The sequence below is a fragment of the Bos javanicus genome, chromosome 3 (assembly GCF_032452875.1).
Source record: "Bos javanicus breed banteng chromosome 3, ARS-OSU_banteng_1.0, whole genome shotgun sequence".
Lineage (NCBI taxonomy): Eukaryota > Metazoa > Chordata > Mammalia > Artiodactyla > Bovidae > Bos > Bos javanicus.
The window spans coordinates 29,574,197-29,591,698 of NC_083870.1; the positions used below are offsets into that span (position 1 = coordinate 29,574,197).

General features: G+C 52.5%; 1 protein-coding gene across 5 annotated transcripts in view; it reads left to right on the forward strand.

The window, feature by feature from the left end:
• Nucleotides 1-17,502, forward strand: part of SYT6 (synaptotagmin 6) — a 66,966-nt gene that overhangs the window by 35,414 nt on the left and 14,050 nt on the right. The gene's annotated exons all lie outside the window — the stretch shown is intronic.

A 17,502-nucleotide genomic window follows, 5' to 3' on the forward strand; every position in this document is an offset into this window, starting at 1 on the left:
CCTGGGCTCGCCTGGGCATGTCCTACCACCTCGAGGAAGAGTGGCCTCTCTGACACAGACAGGAGATGGAGCTTTCTGGTAGGAGGGGGAGGCCAATGAGGGTAGGGTGGGAGGAGGAGGTGAGAGGATGGCTCTGCTCTGTGGGAAGCAGGGAAAGCTGGGCGGTGACTTGGATAAGGAGCCTGAGAGTTGGGGTGGCGGAGGGGGAGTGTGTCCAGGGAGCAGCAGGCCCCCTTGTCAGCAGCAGCCGCCACATCAGGAGAAGCAGGAACCCTGGAGATGCCCGGCCTGGGGATGCCCTGAGGCTTGGCGGAGTATGGCCTTGCCTTGATGCCAGGCTGGCCTCTTCCTGAGTCTGGGGGCTGTTTAGGCTCATTCAGTGCCGAGAGGCAGTCCCTCTGGGAGAGGGAAGGAAGGATTTGAAAGAACTTCCCCTGTGGAGCTCAGGCCCCGCCAGTGGTAGCTCCAGAATGGGGGTAGGCAAGAGCCCCGGCTCCATGATCCCCTCCTCCCCACCCCCGGGGCTGCCTCCCCGCCTGAGCCTTGCTCTTTGTTTCTGCCACTGGGTACTCAGTGCCTGGAAAAGAGGAAATAACCATTAGTGTCACCTGCTCACCAGTGGGAGACATTAGCTTCTCTGGCAGAGCATGTGGCCTGTAATTTTTGGAGGAGTTACAATAATGGAGCTAATTTGGTGTTTCATCATTATGTTCCTGGGTGAGCAGCGGGGGAGGGGAGGCCCGGGGCCTCACCATCACCTCCCAGCACAGGGCTCTGTGCTTCCTTGGGTATCTTTAGGGGTCCTGGAGCCAGGCTCCCTCCTCCCTTGCCCTCCTTTCCCACCAGTAGCTTCTCCTTCCAGAGGTGGATTGTCAGAATGCAGCTTGGAGACCACTGAGGCAAACCCCAGCCAGACGCAAGTCTACAGCAGGACAGAGCAGGAAGGGGGCTGAGAGTTGGAGGAGGTGTATGAAGAGCCTGGGGCTTCCCTGGTGGCTCGGATGGTAAAGAATCCGCCTGCAATGCAGGAGACCCTGGGTTCAATCCCTGGGTCAGGAAGATCTCCTGGAGAAGGGCGTGGCAGCCCACTCCAGGATGCATTCTTGCCTGGAGAATCCCATGGACAGAGGAGCCTGGCAGGCTACAGTCCATAGGGTCATGCAGAGTCTGACACGACTGAAGCAACTGAGCGAGCAGCCACGTGTAAAGAGTCTGCTCTGCACTAGACACCATCCAGGGGGTTTAAGTGCACACATCTGTTCATCTGCATGGTTAAGCCCATTTTATAGACGAGAAGGTGAGGTCATCTGGTATGATGCTTTCATTTTACAGCTGAGAAAACTGCAGCTCAGGGAGGCCCAGTAACAATGTGTAGGCTATCAAAGCTGGCATTTGAACCTAGGCCTCTTGGCTCCAAGTTCAATGTTTGTTGTTCAGTTGCTCAGTTGTATCCAACTCTTTGTGACCACATGGACTGTGCCATGCCAGGCTTCCCTGTCCTTCACTATCTCCTGAAGCTTGCTCAAACTCCTGTCTATTGAGTCAGTGATGCCATCCAACCATCTTATCCTCTGTTGCCCTCTTCTCCTCCTGCCCTGTCTTTTGCAGTATTGGGGTCTTTTCCAATGAGTCAGTGCTTCGCATCACCCCTAAGTTTATCCTGTTCTGGGGACACCTGAGCTGGAGCCTAGAGTCTAAGAAGTCACCCACAGATGCCCTTTAATAAGTGCCCCACTTATTAAAGATGCTGCTGGGTGGGGAAACCCTAGGATAGGAGGAAAAAAGAGGCAGCCTGCCAGCCAGCACAGCTTCTCATGGGCCTTGAAGCCAGGAGCTGTGGCCTTTGAAATCCAGACTAGAAGATGTCCCTGTTCCCACCCTCCACCCAGGGATGCACCCAAGGCAACTGCCCCTCCTCTTCTTGTTGACTCAGACATCCACGGAGCGCTCCTGGCCCCTAAGCCCACCAGGTGCGGGGCCATTGCCTGCCCCAGTATGGCAGGAGAATGAGAGATTTACAACCCTTGTGAGCTTACTGCACGTAAATCTTGATTTTTTTCTACTAGCAGCTGGCAAAGTCTTCCTTGTGGTTTCCTTATGTGCCTCCAGATCAGGGGCTTAGAGCAACTGCCGCATAGGGAACCACCTCTGATGCTCATTGTCAGAAAGGGTTAAGCAAGTTCAATGACATCCACAGTTATGCAGCTGGAACGCAGTAGAGCAGGGATTTGAACCCTGCCCCAAACCCCATGCATCCTCCACGGGGTTGTTGGTACTCATTCCCTGGTACCAGAATTTCCCTGCCCTCTAGTTGGATGAAGAGCCAAGATCTCAACTCAATCAAGAGTTCTTTGTTGATGACTATTGTGGGTCTAGAAGAAGGCCGCTGAAATACCTGGACACTTTAGAAGGCCAAGGACCCTGGATTTCTCAGTATTAGAGAGGGATGGCCGTCAAAACCGACACTGTCTTCAAGACTCTGAAGGCATAATGGCTGTGTTAAGATGAAATAGCAAGCGTGGACTGGGAGGGGAGGGCGTAAGTGACCTGGGAGGCACTGGGTTGGACATCAGGGAGAGTTTTGAGTTCCAGGAGGATGCAACACTGGAAAAGGTGGTAGTGAGATTTTTTTTTTTTTTTTAAGAGACCACAGTTCTTGAATTTAATGTGGTCCTGCTTGGGAGCTAGGACTGGATGAGTTGACCAACCACTCATGGTCTCTTGCTGCCTAGTGACATGTGACTGGGGCTGTCTTGCTCTGATCCACAAAGACCACACACCAAAGGAGTGAATCTACTTGCAGCTCTCCTAGGAGGTCCACAAGGACTGCAGACTGTCCCCTTGCCCCACCTCAAGACCTAAAGAAGCAAGAAGACAAAAATGAAGAAAATAACTCTCTGCAGGAGATAGAGGGAAACTTTATATGCCTGAAACATCTTCGTGAAGGGTTTTCTCCTCCCAGACATGGTGTCTGCACCCCAGGGAAGCTCAGTGGGGAAGATCATGAGAGACAGCCCAGGGTTCTTCCACGCTGGCCCAGCTTCCTCCTCACCCATCTTCTTGCACAAGACAGTGTCCATTGGAGCAACTTAGCACTGGGTGAGATGATCACACACAGGTGTATTTCATGAGGAACGGCTGACTGAGGCCAAGATGTGGGCATTGGCTGGTTGAAGTGAACAGGAGATGGAGCCCTACATATCGTACTTGTTCCCCTTCAAGAGGAAGCAGACAGGGGCAGGCAGAGGGAAGCCACAACTTTAAATCTCAGGGGCTTCCTCTTTAGTGCTTCTTGCTTTTGGAACACCAAGAAATGTCGCTTTCAAAACCCACACGGCTCCTTAGCTCACCTGAGCCTCATTAACCAGGGGCCAAAGGTTACTGTGGATTTGTGGCAGGGAGCACAATTCCGGAGGAGGCTGGGTGGCATGGAGGAGAAGAGCAAGGCCTCAGAGTCAGCAGTTGGGAGTCCACATCCAGACTTGGTGGATCACTCTGAGACCCTAGGCAATTACTTAACCTCTGCGATCCTCAGTATGGCAATAATCATGGGTCCTCCCGGGAATGCCATATGAACATAATGAATGAAGTCCAGTGTGTTGCATGGTCTCTACACACAAGCTTTGGCTGCGTGTCTCTCAGTCCCCTTCTCTCTTGACTTTGGCTTTGATCACCAAAATAAGTAGATGACGTGGAAGAAATGTCGGAATCCTGATCAGAGTATGTGTGCTCAGTTGCTTCTTCTAACTCCACGTGGCAAAAGTTCTCAGCCCCTGAGACCTTCCCTGAGTGCGTGCTAAGTCACTTCAGTTGTGTCTGACTCTTTACGACCCTATGTAGCCTGCCAGGCTCTTCTATCCATGGGATTCTTCAGGAAGAGACTTCCCTAGAGCACTTGTTAAAACGCAGAGTGCTGGGCCCCGCACCTGTTGAGGGTGGGCCCAATAATTCGCATTTCTGGCAAGCTCTAAGTGCTGCTGCTGGTGATAGTCAGGGAACCACATTTGGAGAACTACCACAATAAGGAATATTTACAAAATGGTGTCATGCATTTTTCAAGCACTATCCAGTTTTCTTAAACCATCTAAATTTGGGTGAGGTACCTTCTTACTAAAATTCAGCTAAGCAGTGTGCCTGAGGTACAAAGGGAAAAGGTGGAAGGCAAGAGTGAGCAAGCCATGTAGGGGAATTGACATGGCTTTGATCCATTGCAACCTTGTTTGCACCTAAGAAATGAGAAGAGGCCCTTCTGTGATGCTAACTTTTGCTCGGCAGCACTGATACTGAATCACTTTGCTCGTGGTCACAGAGCCTCTACTAAGGGTCTTGTCCAGGGCAGCCTCGGAATCTCTTGTTTGCGTTATGTTGCAAACCAAGGATACATAAGAGTCTCTGGGGAAGCCTGTCAATCCTTCACTCATGCAGGCCCCAGCCTCAGAGATCCTGATTCCACAGACCTGGGATACAACTCAGGAGTCAAGTTCCCACCTCCCAAGGGAATCCAGAACAGGAGCGCTCCAGACCACTTCCTGGGCAGTACCTTGTGAGGCACCACCCTGAGCTATTAGCCACGTCTTGTTAGCCACAGAGACAAGGCTGGACAGACCTGAGGCTGAGGTTAAGCAGGGACCCACACCCGTCCTTTTCATCACCTTCTAACTAGGTGTACCCCACAAAGCCAAGCTGCTCATTAATTCAACAAATATTGGTGCATGCATGCATGCTAAGTCGCTTCAGTCGTGGCTGACTCTTTGTGACCCTATGGACCGTAGCCCACCAGGCTCTTCTGTCTGTGGGATACTCCAGGCAAGAATACTGGAATGGGTTGCCAGGCCCTCCTCCAGGGGATCTTCCCAACCCAGGTATCAAACCCACATCTCTTACATCTACCTGCATTGGCAGGTGGGTCCTTTCCCACTAGCGCCACCTGGGAAGCCCCCGAATGTTGGTGAGCCTGTGTTATAGCCCAGGCACTGTGCTCAGTCCTGGGAATACAACGGTGAGTAAACTACTGGATGGGAGCGAGAACAGGTTAAGCAAGGTACCAAGGGGGCAGGATTCAAGGAGGCATTCATGCTGGAGGCACTTATGAGTGAAGCTGAGTGAGGGCCTCCACCAACTTTGCCTTTGTACCCTGGGCCCTTGGTTTGCTCAGCCCTGTCCTTTGGGAACACGCAGACTAGAGCAGGAGATGTGGCTTTGGAGGAAGTGCCCGAACAATGAGAGGACACCTGCTATGTGTGAAGAGTTGGGGTAAGGATGATCAAGCAGAGGGGACACAATGTGCAGGGTGAGGGTGGGGCATATTTGAAGGGCTGACAGCACCTGAGAGGCTAACGCAAGGTGGTGAGGCCTGGGCAAGTGGAGGGAGGGATGGGCCCTGATCGAGTAGGGCCCCGCAGGTCTTGGTAAGGGCTTTGGCTTTCATTCTACCACAGGAGGAAGTCACTGAAGGGTTTTAAATAGAGGAGTGACATGGTCCATCTTACAGTTTTGGAAGCCCTTTCTGCCTGCTGTGTGGAAGGTGGAGCAGGAAAACAAAGGGAAGCAAGGGATCCGTTAGGAGGTGTGGCATGGGCGGGTGAAAGGTGATGTTGTCCTCTCTCTGGCACTAGAGGTAGAGACAGGTGGGTAGACTCGAGATCAGATTTGAAGATAGAGTTAACAGGACTCAGTGATGAGAACTGACAGGGTTTCGTGATGAACTGAATGCAGAGGAGAGAGGAAGGCAGGCATCAACCAGGAGAAACTGGGTGGATGGAGGGGCCGTTTCCCGAGTTGAAGAAAACAAGAGGAACATGTAAGCAGAAGCTCGGAGTTCTCCCCGAGAATCCCAAGTTTGAGTTTCTCAAGTTTCTGTGAGATGTCCAGGTTGGGATGTCGTGTTGAAACATATGAGTGTGGAGTCTAGAGGCAGACTGTGAAAGCACCATAAATTCGGGGGTCATGAGCATGGCGGTGGGTGTTGACATTATGGGTGAGTGAGGAGAAAATGACTGTTTAGAATCCACTGCTTAGAGGCAGGGACGGGAGGATGGTCCAGCAGAAATTGGAAGGAATAGCTGCAGAGGTGGGAGAATAACTGAAAGAAGAGAATGCTTCCAGAACAGCCTAGGCAACTCCACGCAAGGCTGCAAAGAGGGTCTTCAGAGAGCAGCCTCATTGCGGCAAGGCCCAGAGGTCAAAGTGTCTGGAACAGGAGACAGGTAAAAACCTAAACCTTCAGGTCACCAAAGAGACGGAGAAGCTAGAGCCCCATCACTCATGGTTCAAGCTGGAGCCCTTGTCTGGAACCCCTGGCCGTTGGCATCCCCAGGACACCTGTTTGCAGAAGCATTTCTCCGTTGCTTCAGGAGACCATCCCGCCGGGACCAAGGCATCTGTCTTCCCTCCTCTGAGAGCCCTGCTGGTGCAGCCCTGCCCAGGCAAAGAGCAGCTAACTCACCGCTGAGCCACCCGCCCCCTCTGGGGGAAACTGACAGCTGTTTGACAGCCACGCAGCAGGACCATTTGAGGCAAGAAATGAAGACAGATGCTCATCATTAAGTTCATTTATGTGCCATTTACTCCTCTCTGTCATTAGTGAAGATGCCTGTGGATGGACCAGAGCGGAGGTGAGGTCCTTGGCCCTGGCCTCTCCAGACAGGCCCGAGTGGTGCAGACTCTCCAGCTTGACCAGGCATGGCCTCCATCTCTTCTGGAACTTCCCCAAACTCTGCTCTCCTCAAACTCCTTCTGCCCCCTCATAGCCCCTCTCCCTCTCCGCCCACCTTTTAAAAAGTCATTAGGAAGAGATCTGTACCTCCCAGTGTGATTCTGACTCATGGATATTTGCCCAAAAGTAATGGTGCATGCCAAACGCTAAACCTCTTTTCAAGGGCAGGTTCCTGAAGGAGAGGCTGTGGAAAAGTTTCCTAAATAAAACCAGCTGTTTCCCTGAAGATGCTCAGATAGAGAAGCACTTGCCACCCACTGATGTGCTGTCGTGTCTGGAGGTGTCCCTGGGACCGAGCCCACCTCGAGGATCTCACCCACTTCCTCTCTCCCCTGCCCGCCCTCTGAGCCTGAGGGTCTCTCTCTTCTCCATCAGCGGGTCCCAGGCTCTCTGTGTCCACAGCATGGGCTGCAGCCAGAGCGTATGGAGTTCGTTTAAGGCGCCTCCATTTTGCTAGATCATTTATTCATAATGCTGCAAAGCCCTTGGGGCAGAGAGCACTTGAGAGAAAAAGCAGGCATGGAAGTCAGAACAAATAGAAGCGGCCCCGGCTCCCAGCAGGGAGCCCGAGCAACACAACAGACACAGCCCGCCCTTCCACCCGGGCCACCCCCAGCCTGTGGCGTTCTCCTCAGCCCTGCAAGCCCAGGCCCCCAGAGTAGCAGGGAACAGCCCACATCAGCCAGCCTGGTGCTCACAGCAGGATCCCCCCTTGTGGCACCCCAGGAGAAGCACCCACCCTCTCGGCTCCTCTCCGCCAGCAGAGAGTTGATCCAGCCTTGGGGGATGTATGGGGTGGATGGAATGTTGGTTTCTGCCCTCCTCCAGCCCACTCATCTAGTGGGTCCCAGATCCTGCTGATTGAGTCTCGGATGTGCCTTGCCTTGCTTCAAGGCCTTTGTAACTCCTGTCCCCAGGCCATGAGAGACACCCCAAGCCTGACCAGAGGAGTGAGGAGAAGGGACCCAAGAGGAGAGATCAGGACAGCTGGACTGGCAAGACGAGTGTTGTCTAGGACAGTCAGGAAGGAGGAGAGGTTATTTCAGGCAGTGGAATGAGCAGGGCCAAGGTGTGAAGGTACAGAAGAACCTGGGGTTTGGGAGGGGGAGCTGTAGAGAGACAGGATGTTGCAGTAGCCGAAACGGTGGGCTCTCGAACCTGGCTGCCTGGGGTCACATCCCAGCTCTGCCATGGAGTAGCTGTGTGCTGGGGTGGAGGAACAGCCTTGAGGTACGTCAGGGTCCCCGTGAAGAAAATGCAGATAATCATAGCATCTATCTCATGAGGCTTCTGTGAAATTTATATGACTCGGCATGTATGAGCACTTAGGACAGAATGGCCCATAATAGGGCACCTGGACTGGAATGATTGGCAAAAAAGGCAAGGGCCAAATCATGAAGAAGCCTGAGTGCACTGGATGCTGAGGGTGAGTGATTTTCACCCTGATTCCTAGACGCTCCAAGGAAGTAGGCTGAGGGGTTGAAGGTAGGAATTCTGGGTGGTGGTGGTGGTGGCGTAGTCGTGTCTGACTCTTGGTGACCGTTAACTCTGGGTGTTGTTGTTCAGATGTTAAGTCTTGCCCCACTCTGCGACCCATGAACTGCAGCATGCCAGGCTTACCTGTCCTCCACTATCTCCCAGAGTTTGCTCAAACTCGTGTCCATCGAGTCAGTGATTTCATCCAACCATCTCATCCTTGACACAGAGAGATCACAACAAACTGTAGAACAAAACAAACTGTGGAAAATTCTTAAAGAGATGGGAACACCAGACCACCTGACCTGCCTCCTGAGAAGTCTGTATGCAGGTCAAGAAGCAACAGTTAGAACTGGACATGGAACAACAGACTGGTTCCAAATCGAGAAAGGAGTTTGTCAAGGCTGTATATCATCACCCTGCTTAAACTTACATGCAGAGTACATCATGCTAAATGCCAGGCTGGATGAAGCACAAGTTGGAATCAAGGTTGCCAGGAGGAATATCAATAACTTCACCCTTATGACACCATCCTTATGGCAGAAAGTGAAGAGGAACTAAAGAGCCTCTTGATGAAAGTAAAAGAGGAGAGTGAAAAAGTTGGCTTAAAACTCAACATTCAGAAAACTAAGATCATGGCATCCGATTTGCCATCACTTCATGGCAAATAGATGGGAAAACAATGGAAACAGTGACAGACTTTATTTTTTTGGCTTCAAAATCACTGCAGATGGTGACTGCAGCCAGGAAATTAAAAGACGCTTGCTCCATGGAAGAAAAACTATGACCAACCTAGACAGTATATTAAAAAGCAGAGACATTACTTTGCCACAAAAGTCTGTCTAGTCTAAGCTATGGTTTTTCTACAGTAGTCATGTATGGATAGAGTTGCTATAAAGAAAGCTGAGTGCTGAAAAATTGATGCTTTTGAACTGTGGTGTTGGAGAAGACTCTTGAGAATCCCTTGGACTGCAAGGAGATCCAGCCAGTCAATCCTAAAGGAAACCAGTCCTGAATGTTGATTGGAAGGACTGATGCTGAAGCTGAAGCTCTAATACTTTGGCCACCTGATGCAAAGAATTGACTCACTGGAAAAGACCCTGATGCTGGGAAAGATTGAAGGCAGGAGAAGGAGACAACAGAGGATGAGATGGTTGGATGGCATCACCGACTCGATGGACATGAGTTTGAGTAAGCTCCGGGAGTTGGTGATAGACAGGGAAGCCTGGCATGCTGCAGTCCATGGGGTCACAAAGAGTCGAACACAACTGAGCGACTGAACTGAATTGATCTCATTCTCTATTGTCCCCTTCTCCTCCTGCCCGAAATCTTTCCTAGCATCAGGGTCTTTTCCAATGAGTCGGCTCTTCATATCAGGCGGTCAAAATATTGGAGCTTCACATTGGTCCTTCCAACGAATATTGAGGGTTGCCTCATTTCTAAGCCACTTTTCATCCACTGTGTATATTTCATTTGAAGAAGAGTTTTCCAGCTACAAAACTAGTTTGGAATGGGGGGCCACTGAACGATTTGGAGCAGGAGAACCCTCTGATTACAGTGAGGAGGATAGATCCGAGGGGTTGGGGGCTATGCTTATGCTTAGTTGCTCAGTCGTGTCTGACATTTTGCAACCCTGTGGACTGTAGCCTGCCAGGCTCCTCTGTCCATGGGGCTTCTCCAGGCAAGAATACTGGAGTGGGTTGCTATTTCCTCCTCCAGGGGATCTTCCCAACCCAGGGATCGAACCCAGGTCTCCCTCATTGCAGGCGGAGTCTTTACCATGTGAGCCACCAGGGGAATGGAGTAGGGAGTCAGAAAACTGGGAAGTCCTGGTATGGGTCAGAGCTAAGGTAGTGTGGAGGGGAGGGGAGGAGCAGGCCTCAGAGTCTGCAGACTCTTTCAGGGCAGAACAGCCTGGCTGGGAAACTGGATATGGAGACCACAGGAGGGCTAGGAAGCTGGGATCCTATCGACTTCTCTTCCCCGTGTGTGTGTGCTAAGTCGCTTTAGTCATGTCCGACTCTTTGTGACCCTATGGACCCGCCAGGCTCCACTGTCCATGAGATTTCCCAGGCCAGAGGACTAGAGTGGGTTTCCAGTTCTTCCTCCAAGGGATCTTCACGACCCGGGGATCCACTCTTCCTTAGCCACCCATTTTCCTTGCAATTCTGCTGAAGTCCTGCTTTCCACAGAGGAGAAAATCCAAACACCCCTCAGGGCCTCAGAGACCTGGCCCTGCCTCCCTTCCCCACTGCTCCCCTCCCCGCATGCCGCTCCCCTGGCATCACTTGCTATCCTCTCGTGGCAGTCCACCTCCCGCCTCTCTCAGGTCTGACTGGCCTCCCGACCGCTCTGTCTAAACAGCCTCCACCCTGCCCCCCACTCTTTACTCTCTGCCCCTGCCCACGTTCCCTCAGCACCCTACAATACTCTCTTGCTTACTTGAGTTTTGTCTCCCTCCCCCAGAACAGAAGCTCCTGGAGGGCTGGGACTCTGTCTCATTACTACTGTCTCCCTGTATTTGGAAACATTTTGTAGGCAGTAGCGAATGAATGACACAGGTGAAGATGGTCTCTGGTGTGGGTGTCTAGGCGGAAGGTGATGCTGTGGACTGAGAGGGATATAGGGATGGAAGAGCAGGTGTAGAGAGGTCTCGGTCACCCGCTGGTGTGGGCCCTGAGGCAGACATGCCAGCCTGGTCTGGGCTGCTCTCAGCCTGCCCTGTGGTCCACACTGCCCTCGAGCCTCGCTGGACCTCCAGGCCTCTGCTCTGTGTCTTTATGCACCCAATGACACCTGCCTGGGCACTGCTTGCTTGTTTCTTCTCCTGTAAGCTCTTTTCACTCACCTTGCTAGATCCTACCGAGTAGCACCCTCTCTGGGAAGCCTACCCTAAAATTCCTGGCAGAGCTTCTTTCCTCCTCTAGGGCCCACATCTTGTCCACAGCTCTCTTACAGCACTAATCGAGCCAGACGCTGCTGCTTACCTGTGTGCCTTTCTCTCTCCGGCCTTATCCCAAGCCCGGGAGCTCTCGATAATGGTAGTTGTGATAGTCTTAACAAATTATAATAGCGGCTAATGCTTTCTGAGTGCTTACTGTGTGCCAGGCACTATGCTAAGCACTTGGCACAAATTACCTCATTTAATCTTTATTTATCAACCTTAGGAAGTAGGTACTGTTATTAGCCCCATTTCACAGATTAGAAAACCAAGACTAGAAAAGGATTAAAGTAAGTTACACTCCTCATAAACGGAGCTGGACCCTGGACCCAGAGTTGCCTGACCTCAAGTCCACAGGCTCAACCATTCTTTCATCAGCCAGTATTTCCTGAGCTCTTACTGTGAATTGGGCCCTGGGCTAGATACGGGGGATTGATGAGTAAAACCAGTCCATATCCCTGCTCCCACAGAGCCCCCCATCTAATGAGAACACTGCATTCATCATAAAATCCCCACAATCAAATAGAAGCTATGGTTGTGGCGTGGGCTCTGAAGAGGTCTGGGGGGCTGTGGGGGTGGATACCAGTCCCGGCATCCAGCCTCCACATGTGACTCATCTCTACCCCCAGTTCCAAGCCCCAGGTCTACATAGAGGGATTGCTCACTGGCTCTTTCTTTACCTGTTGAAGCCAAATTGGCTTCCACCCCATCTCGCTTCCAGCCCCCCAGCCTCAGGGTAACAGCACTTCCTGCCCAGTGCTTCAAAGATCTTTTTATTCTCTTGTGACTTTTCTGAAAGTGTAGCAGATACTTCTCTGCTGATGCTGAGCGATTCAGACAAGCCACTTAATGATTAAGAGACTAGAAGTGTTCTCTAAGAGATGGGGAAGCATCGTTCTTGCTTCGCTCAGCCTGGATTCCCCAGACGGACGCAGAGGCATTGACGCCACTCATTGCCTATTTAAGAGGAAGAAGCCCAGCCCTGGAGAAGAACAAAACAGGTGGGGGGCAGTGGGAACTGAAGGAATGAGAGCATATGAAATTCAAAACAAAGTTCCTGGATACCTTGAGGTGGGTAAACAGACAGATAGCAGTTAAGCATCCTTGAAAGTGTGAAAGTGCTAATCTCTCAGCCGTGTCCAACTCTTTGCAACCAACCCCATGGACTGTAGCCCACCAGGCTCCTCTGTCCATGGAATTCTCCAGGAAAGAATACTGGAGTGGATTGCCATTCCCTTCTCCAGGTATCTTCCCTACCCAGGGATCGAACCCCAGTCTTCTGATTGCAGGCAGATTCTTTACCCTCTGAGCCACCAGGGAAACCCTTAGGCATCCTTGGACCATCTTAATTGGTGATGGCTGATGATGAATTTTTCCAGTTTGAATGCTTGGTTTTTATGGCTGGCAGGGACCTTAAGGCTACAGCATCTGGGGTGATGCTCTCATTTTATAGACCAAAGCCCAGAGATGTGAAATGACAAGCCTGAGTACTTAGTGGTGGAGGCACTAAATAAAGTCCCTCCCTTTCCTGGGCAGTCCACAGGTAGGAAATTTTTTTTTTTTTTCCTATACTTAGGGCTGTGTGAGTGCATCAAGGAGAGAAAAGTGCTTTAATGAGCTGTTGCAGATGGACTCCTGGGGAACCAGCAAGGGCAGTGCGGTGCAGTGGATGGGCCTTTACAAATCTTACTGCCCAGACGTCTGGGCGCGGCAGCCAGGGGAGATGCTACTAGAATGCACAATGATGTAGGTGGACAGGCTTCATGCAATTAAGGACAGGATTCTCCAATCGCCAATATCCTGGATGCAGGCCTGCCCCTCTCCAAGCAATAGCCAAGACTTTCACCAGCTGCTGCTGGGCTCAGACCCACCCTATCAGCCCCTTGGGTCAGCAGTCCAGAGGCCTAAGTTGGAGTCTGCTGCTTTCTGGACAGCAGTGACCTCTTCTGCACCAGGAAGCTCATTGCCAGTCAGGGGCCCTATGGTGGCCTCTCTTGACAGAAGGTGAAGATGAAAGGAATAATGTGCTGGCTGTTCTGCAGCCCCTGGTCACCCCTGGTTATATTAAAGCCAAAGCCACAAACATCCTCAGTGAGGATAAAAGGCTGGCAAGTGTGCAGGATCTGGGGCTGAAACCTCCTGAGAAAGCAGGTGGTGCTGAGATGACTCGGCAAGGCTGCCCATGGGGCCAAGCTGGGCCTGGCTTTCCAGAGAGGGAGATGCCTCCAGGAGATGCTGACTTTCTGTCTGCTTAGCCCCATCTATGTACTCAAAAGTAAACTATTTATTTTCCTTTATCAAGTAACCTGGTCCTCTGCTGTTTACAAGGGCTTCCCAGGTGGCTCTAGTGGTAAAGAACCCCCTTGCCAATGCAAGAGACAAGAGATGTTCGATCCCTGGGTAGAGGAGATCCCCTGGAGAAGGGCATGGCAACCCACTCCAGTATTCATGCCTGGAGAATCCCCATGGACAGAGGAGCCTGGCAGGCTACAGTCCATGGAGTCACAAGAGTCAGACATGACTGAAGCGACTGATCACACACTGCTGTCTACATATGCAGGGGAATGAATATTTGCCTTAACCCACTGAGCCAAGAGTAGCTGTTCTGGCATCAGGCCCAATCACCCCCAGCAGAAGGTCCAAGATCAGACTTTGGGCCACTTGGCCCCAGTTTCCTCTCTGCCCCCAAGTCATAGTGGACTCTTGACCCACTCCTTTTGCCTCTTGGGGCCCAGTGATGGAGGGTGGAGCTCACTGTTGGGTGCAGGAACCAGGAGGCGGGTGGGGAGTTCTAAATCCAGCTGCGGACTCAGCACCTTGTGTGCCCCCAGGGGCGGCTCTACCGAGGAGGGAGGGCCCTGCTGACTCTGTGCTGTCCCTGGGGGGAGCCATCTCTGAGGGCGGCCTACAGAGCCCCAGGGGATTCCGCTCACCCTGAGGGCTCTCCCACAGCCCCAGGCAAGTCTCCCAAGCTCACAAACAAACTAACTTAGACTCCTGCGAAAAGACTGCCTTTGAAGGCTTCACTCTGCATCTGTCAGGTGGCTGAGTGGGAAAAGGTGACAGCAGCCTTGTGCTCACTCCTTTCACAGGTAAGAGTCACACATGACTGAGCGACTAAGCACACGCTCACAGGGACCCTGGGAACTTCTAGATTGCTTACCAGGGCCCTAACCTGATGGAAACGTTGATATGGAGAACCATTCCTTTCAAGGGTTCTTCTGCCTAAAGTGTAACCGTCTGTGTAGCTCCTCTTGGGCTCTCAAGCATCTCTGAAGCACAGTACAGGTAAAGTGAAGGCCCTGCCCCAAAGGGGCCTCTAGTCCCTGGATGCTATAGGAGGGCTTGGCTGTAGCAAAGCAGGGACTCGTGCACCCCTGTGAGCACCTCAGGGGAAGAAAGTGTAGCAGGTATGTGGGGAGATGTGCTTAGTAAGGGCTGCACCCTGGGCAAGGGTCCCTGTGAGGGGCATGGCCCTGGGCCCTCCAAGATGCATGGGATTATCATCCAAACAAAGACAAGAGGAGGAAGCATGTTGGCCAAAAGAACCAAAGATACACCGGCCAGTTGGAGCAGAGGGTTGGCAAGGAGGGATACAGAAAAATAATCAGGGGAGGTGGTAGGACGGGACTAATCGTTAAGTGTCCGGAATGTAAGCTAGGAGGATGGGTCTTGATTCTGGAAGCCGCGCAGGGGGCGCTACCGAGAGCATTTGGGCAGCAGCCCTGGCCTATAAAAGTCTGGCCCCAGAGCACTCATTTGACCTCAGCAAGTCGCTTAACTTCACCAGTCATTTCCTCCTGCATGCGGTGGGGGTACTAAGATCACCCATCCCACAGGGGCTGTGGTGAGACTCACGGAGGCAATTTAGCAAAGGACTTGGCACATGGTACGCATGCAATAACCTTGGTTCTTCTTGCTGTTATTGAGGCTGGATGGGTTTCTTGAACACTGGGCAGGATTGCACCTTGGAGGGTTATAAGGAAATCAAGGGAGTTGGGGGCCTCCTTGTAGCTCGGTGCCTCCTCTAGAGATGGAACATTCAGCCAGGTGCACTACTGACCTGACCCCTGCTGCCTGAGGGGACAGTCACGCTCCCCTGTGCCACTTGCCGTGGGCCACTTCCTGTTTCTCTCTCCCTGGACTAGGGGGCTCCGGAGGGAGACAGGACATGCACCTGAGCGAGATGGAGATCCTGGCTCCTTCTTTCCTCCCTCCCTCCCTCCTCCTTTTCCCTCTCCCTCCCTCCCTCCCTCCCTCCTTCTTTTCCTCTCCCTCCGTCCCTCCCTCCTCCTTTTCCCTCTCCCTCCCTCCCTCCCTCCCTCCTCCTTTTCCCTCTCCCTCCCTCCCTCCCTCCTCCTTTTCCCTCTCCCTCCCTCCCTCCTCCTTTTCCCTCTCCCTCCCTCCCTCCCTCCTCCTTTTCCCTCTCCCTCCCTCCCTCCCTCCCTCCTTCTTTTCCTCTCCCTCCCTCCCTCCCTCCTCCTTTTCCCTCTCCCTCCCTCCCTCCTCCTTTTCCCTCTCCCTCCCTCCTTTCCTTCCTCTGCACCAGGTCTTAGTTCGGCCATTTGGGATCTTTAGTGGCAGCGTGTGGGATCTAGTCTCCCAACCAGGGATCAAACCCAGGTCCCCTGCATTGGGAGCACAGAGGCTTAGCCACTGGACCACCAAGGAAATCCTCTTGGCGTCTTCTTTTACACCCCTCTAGGCTGCATGCCTGTTGAGGGGGACAGCACACTCTCCACCAAACATGGAGCCTTTAACAGGATCTCAGTAAATCCAAGTGGAAAGAACAGGTGAAGTGCAGTCTAAGGTCTGGAGGAGCCCGGGTTACCTTGAAATGTTCCCTAGGTGGGCTGCTATCCTGAGGGTCAGAGTCCAGCTGTGCCTCACACCAGCTGCACAAGCCTGGTCAGGACATTACACCTGAGTTTAACCACTGAGTTCTTGTCTGTGAGATGGAGGGAGTAATGACAATACCCACTGCCTTGCACAGTCACTGTGAGCCTCAAAGGTGGAAATGCCCATCACAGAAGAGCTTCACAGGGCACAGTTCATGGGTTTTGGTCTGGGCTCCATGTACTAGGGTCTGTGGGGGAGTGCAGAGGAGGGGGGAGCTCTCTCTACAGTGTGTCCAGCTCTGCCCCAGCCAGACACCACCCTTCCACCTCTCACCCCTGCCCACAATACCCCCACCCGCTTCTTGTCCAGGAGCTGTTACTCCTGGGATTTGATTTGGGAGTGGGTTGAAAAAGGACAAATCTTGGGCTAGGGAAAGGGTGGGTATAGTGCCACCTAGAGGAGAGCATTGGGACCACATACTCTGGAAGGGGTGGGGGAATTATTCTGCAGGAGGGGCCAAGTGTCAGGAGTCTTTAGGAGTCTCCAGTAGAGGGTGGTTCTTTGAGAGAAGAAGGGACAAAAACCTTAGTGCGATCCTTGACTGCTCTCTTTCTCTGAAGTCACCTCCTCCAGGAGGCCTCCGCAGCCAGCCTGAAATCAGAGCCACCCCAAACCTTGACCTCTTCCTCTTCCACCCTGGATCTGGGGGCTTTAAGGGAGGAAACTTCTCTACATCCTGGAGCCCCACATCAGCCTCAGAGCCTGGGAGATTTTGCTGATAGCACCCTCCTCTGTCAGCTGGGGAACAGGAAGAGGAGGCAGTCCAGCAGAGTGCTGTTTAATTCAACAGTCGGACATGCTTACTGTCTTTGAAGTTTTCCTATTCCCTGTTGCTCAGAAACTTCCCGGGATCCCTGGTCATGATGCTTCTGGGGTCAGAAGAGGCAGGAGGGTATATGCTCCAGGCTGGGTTCATAGCTGAAGCATGACCACATATAAGGACAGAGTGGATCCAAGACCTGGCACGAACATGGAATGGCAAGTGTGTATCTTGGTCAGTGCCATGTCCTGAGCAGGTCCTGATTCCTTGTGCTTCCACGCGCAAGCCTGGAAGTTGGAGTGCTAGGTGTGTTTCAGGAGAGGCAAGGAAGCTGCCAGAGCTTCCCAGGTGGCGCTAGCAGTAAAGAACCTGCCTGCCAGTGCAGGAGACTCAAGAGAGGAGGGTTCATTCCCTGGGTTGGGAAGATCCCCTGCAGGAGGGCATGGCAACCCACCCCAGTATTCTTGCCTGGAGCATTCCATGGACAGAGGAGCCTGGAGGGCTATAGTCCGTGGGGTCACAAAGAGCCAGACACAACTGAAGCGACACAACTGAAGCACACAAAGAAGCTTCCAAGGCAGAGGGCCTTGTGAAGATTGACTGAGCTGAGAGCTAGAATCGGATATGCTGGGAGAGGGGACCCCTGCTGGCCAGAGTGGGTTTTGTACAGGATACTATCGGGACCACAGGCCAGCAGGGTGGGTAGTCAAG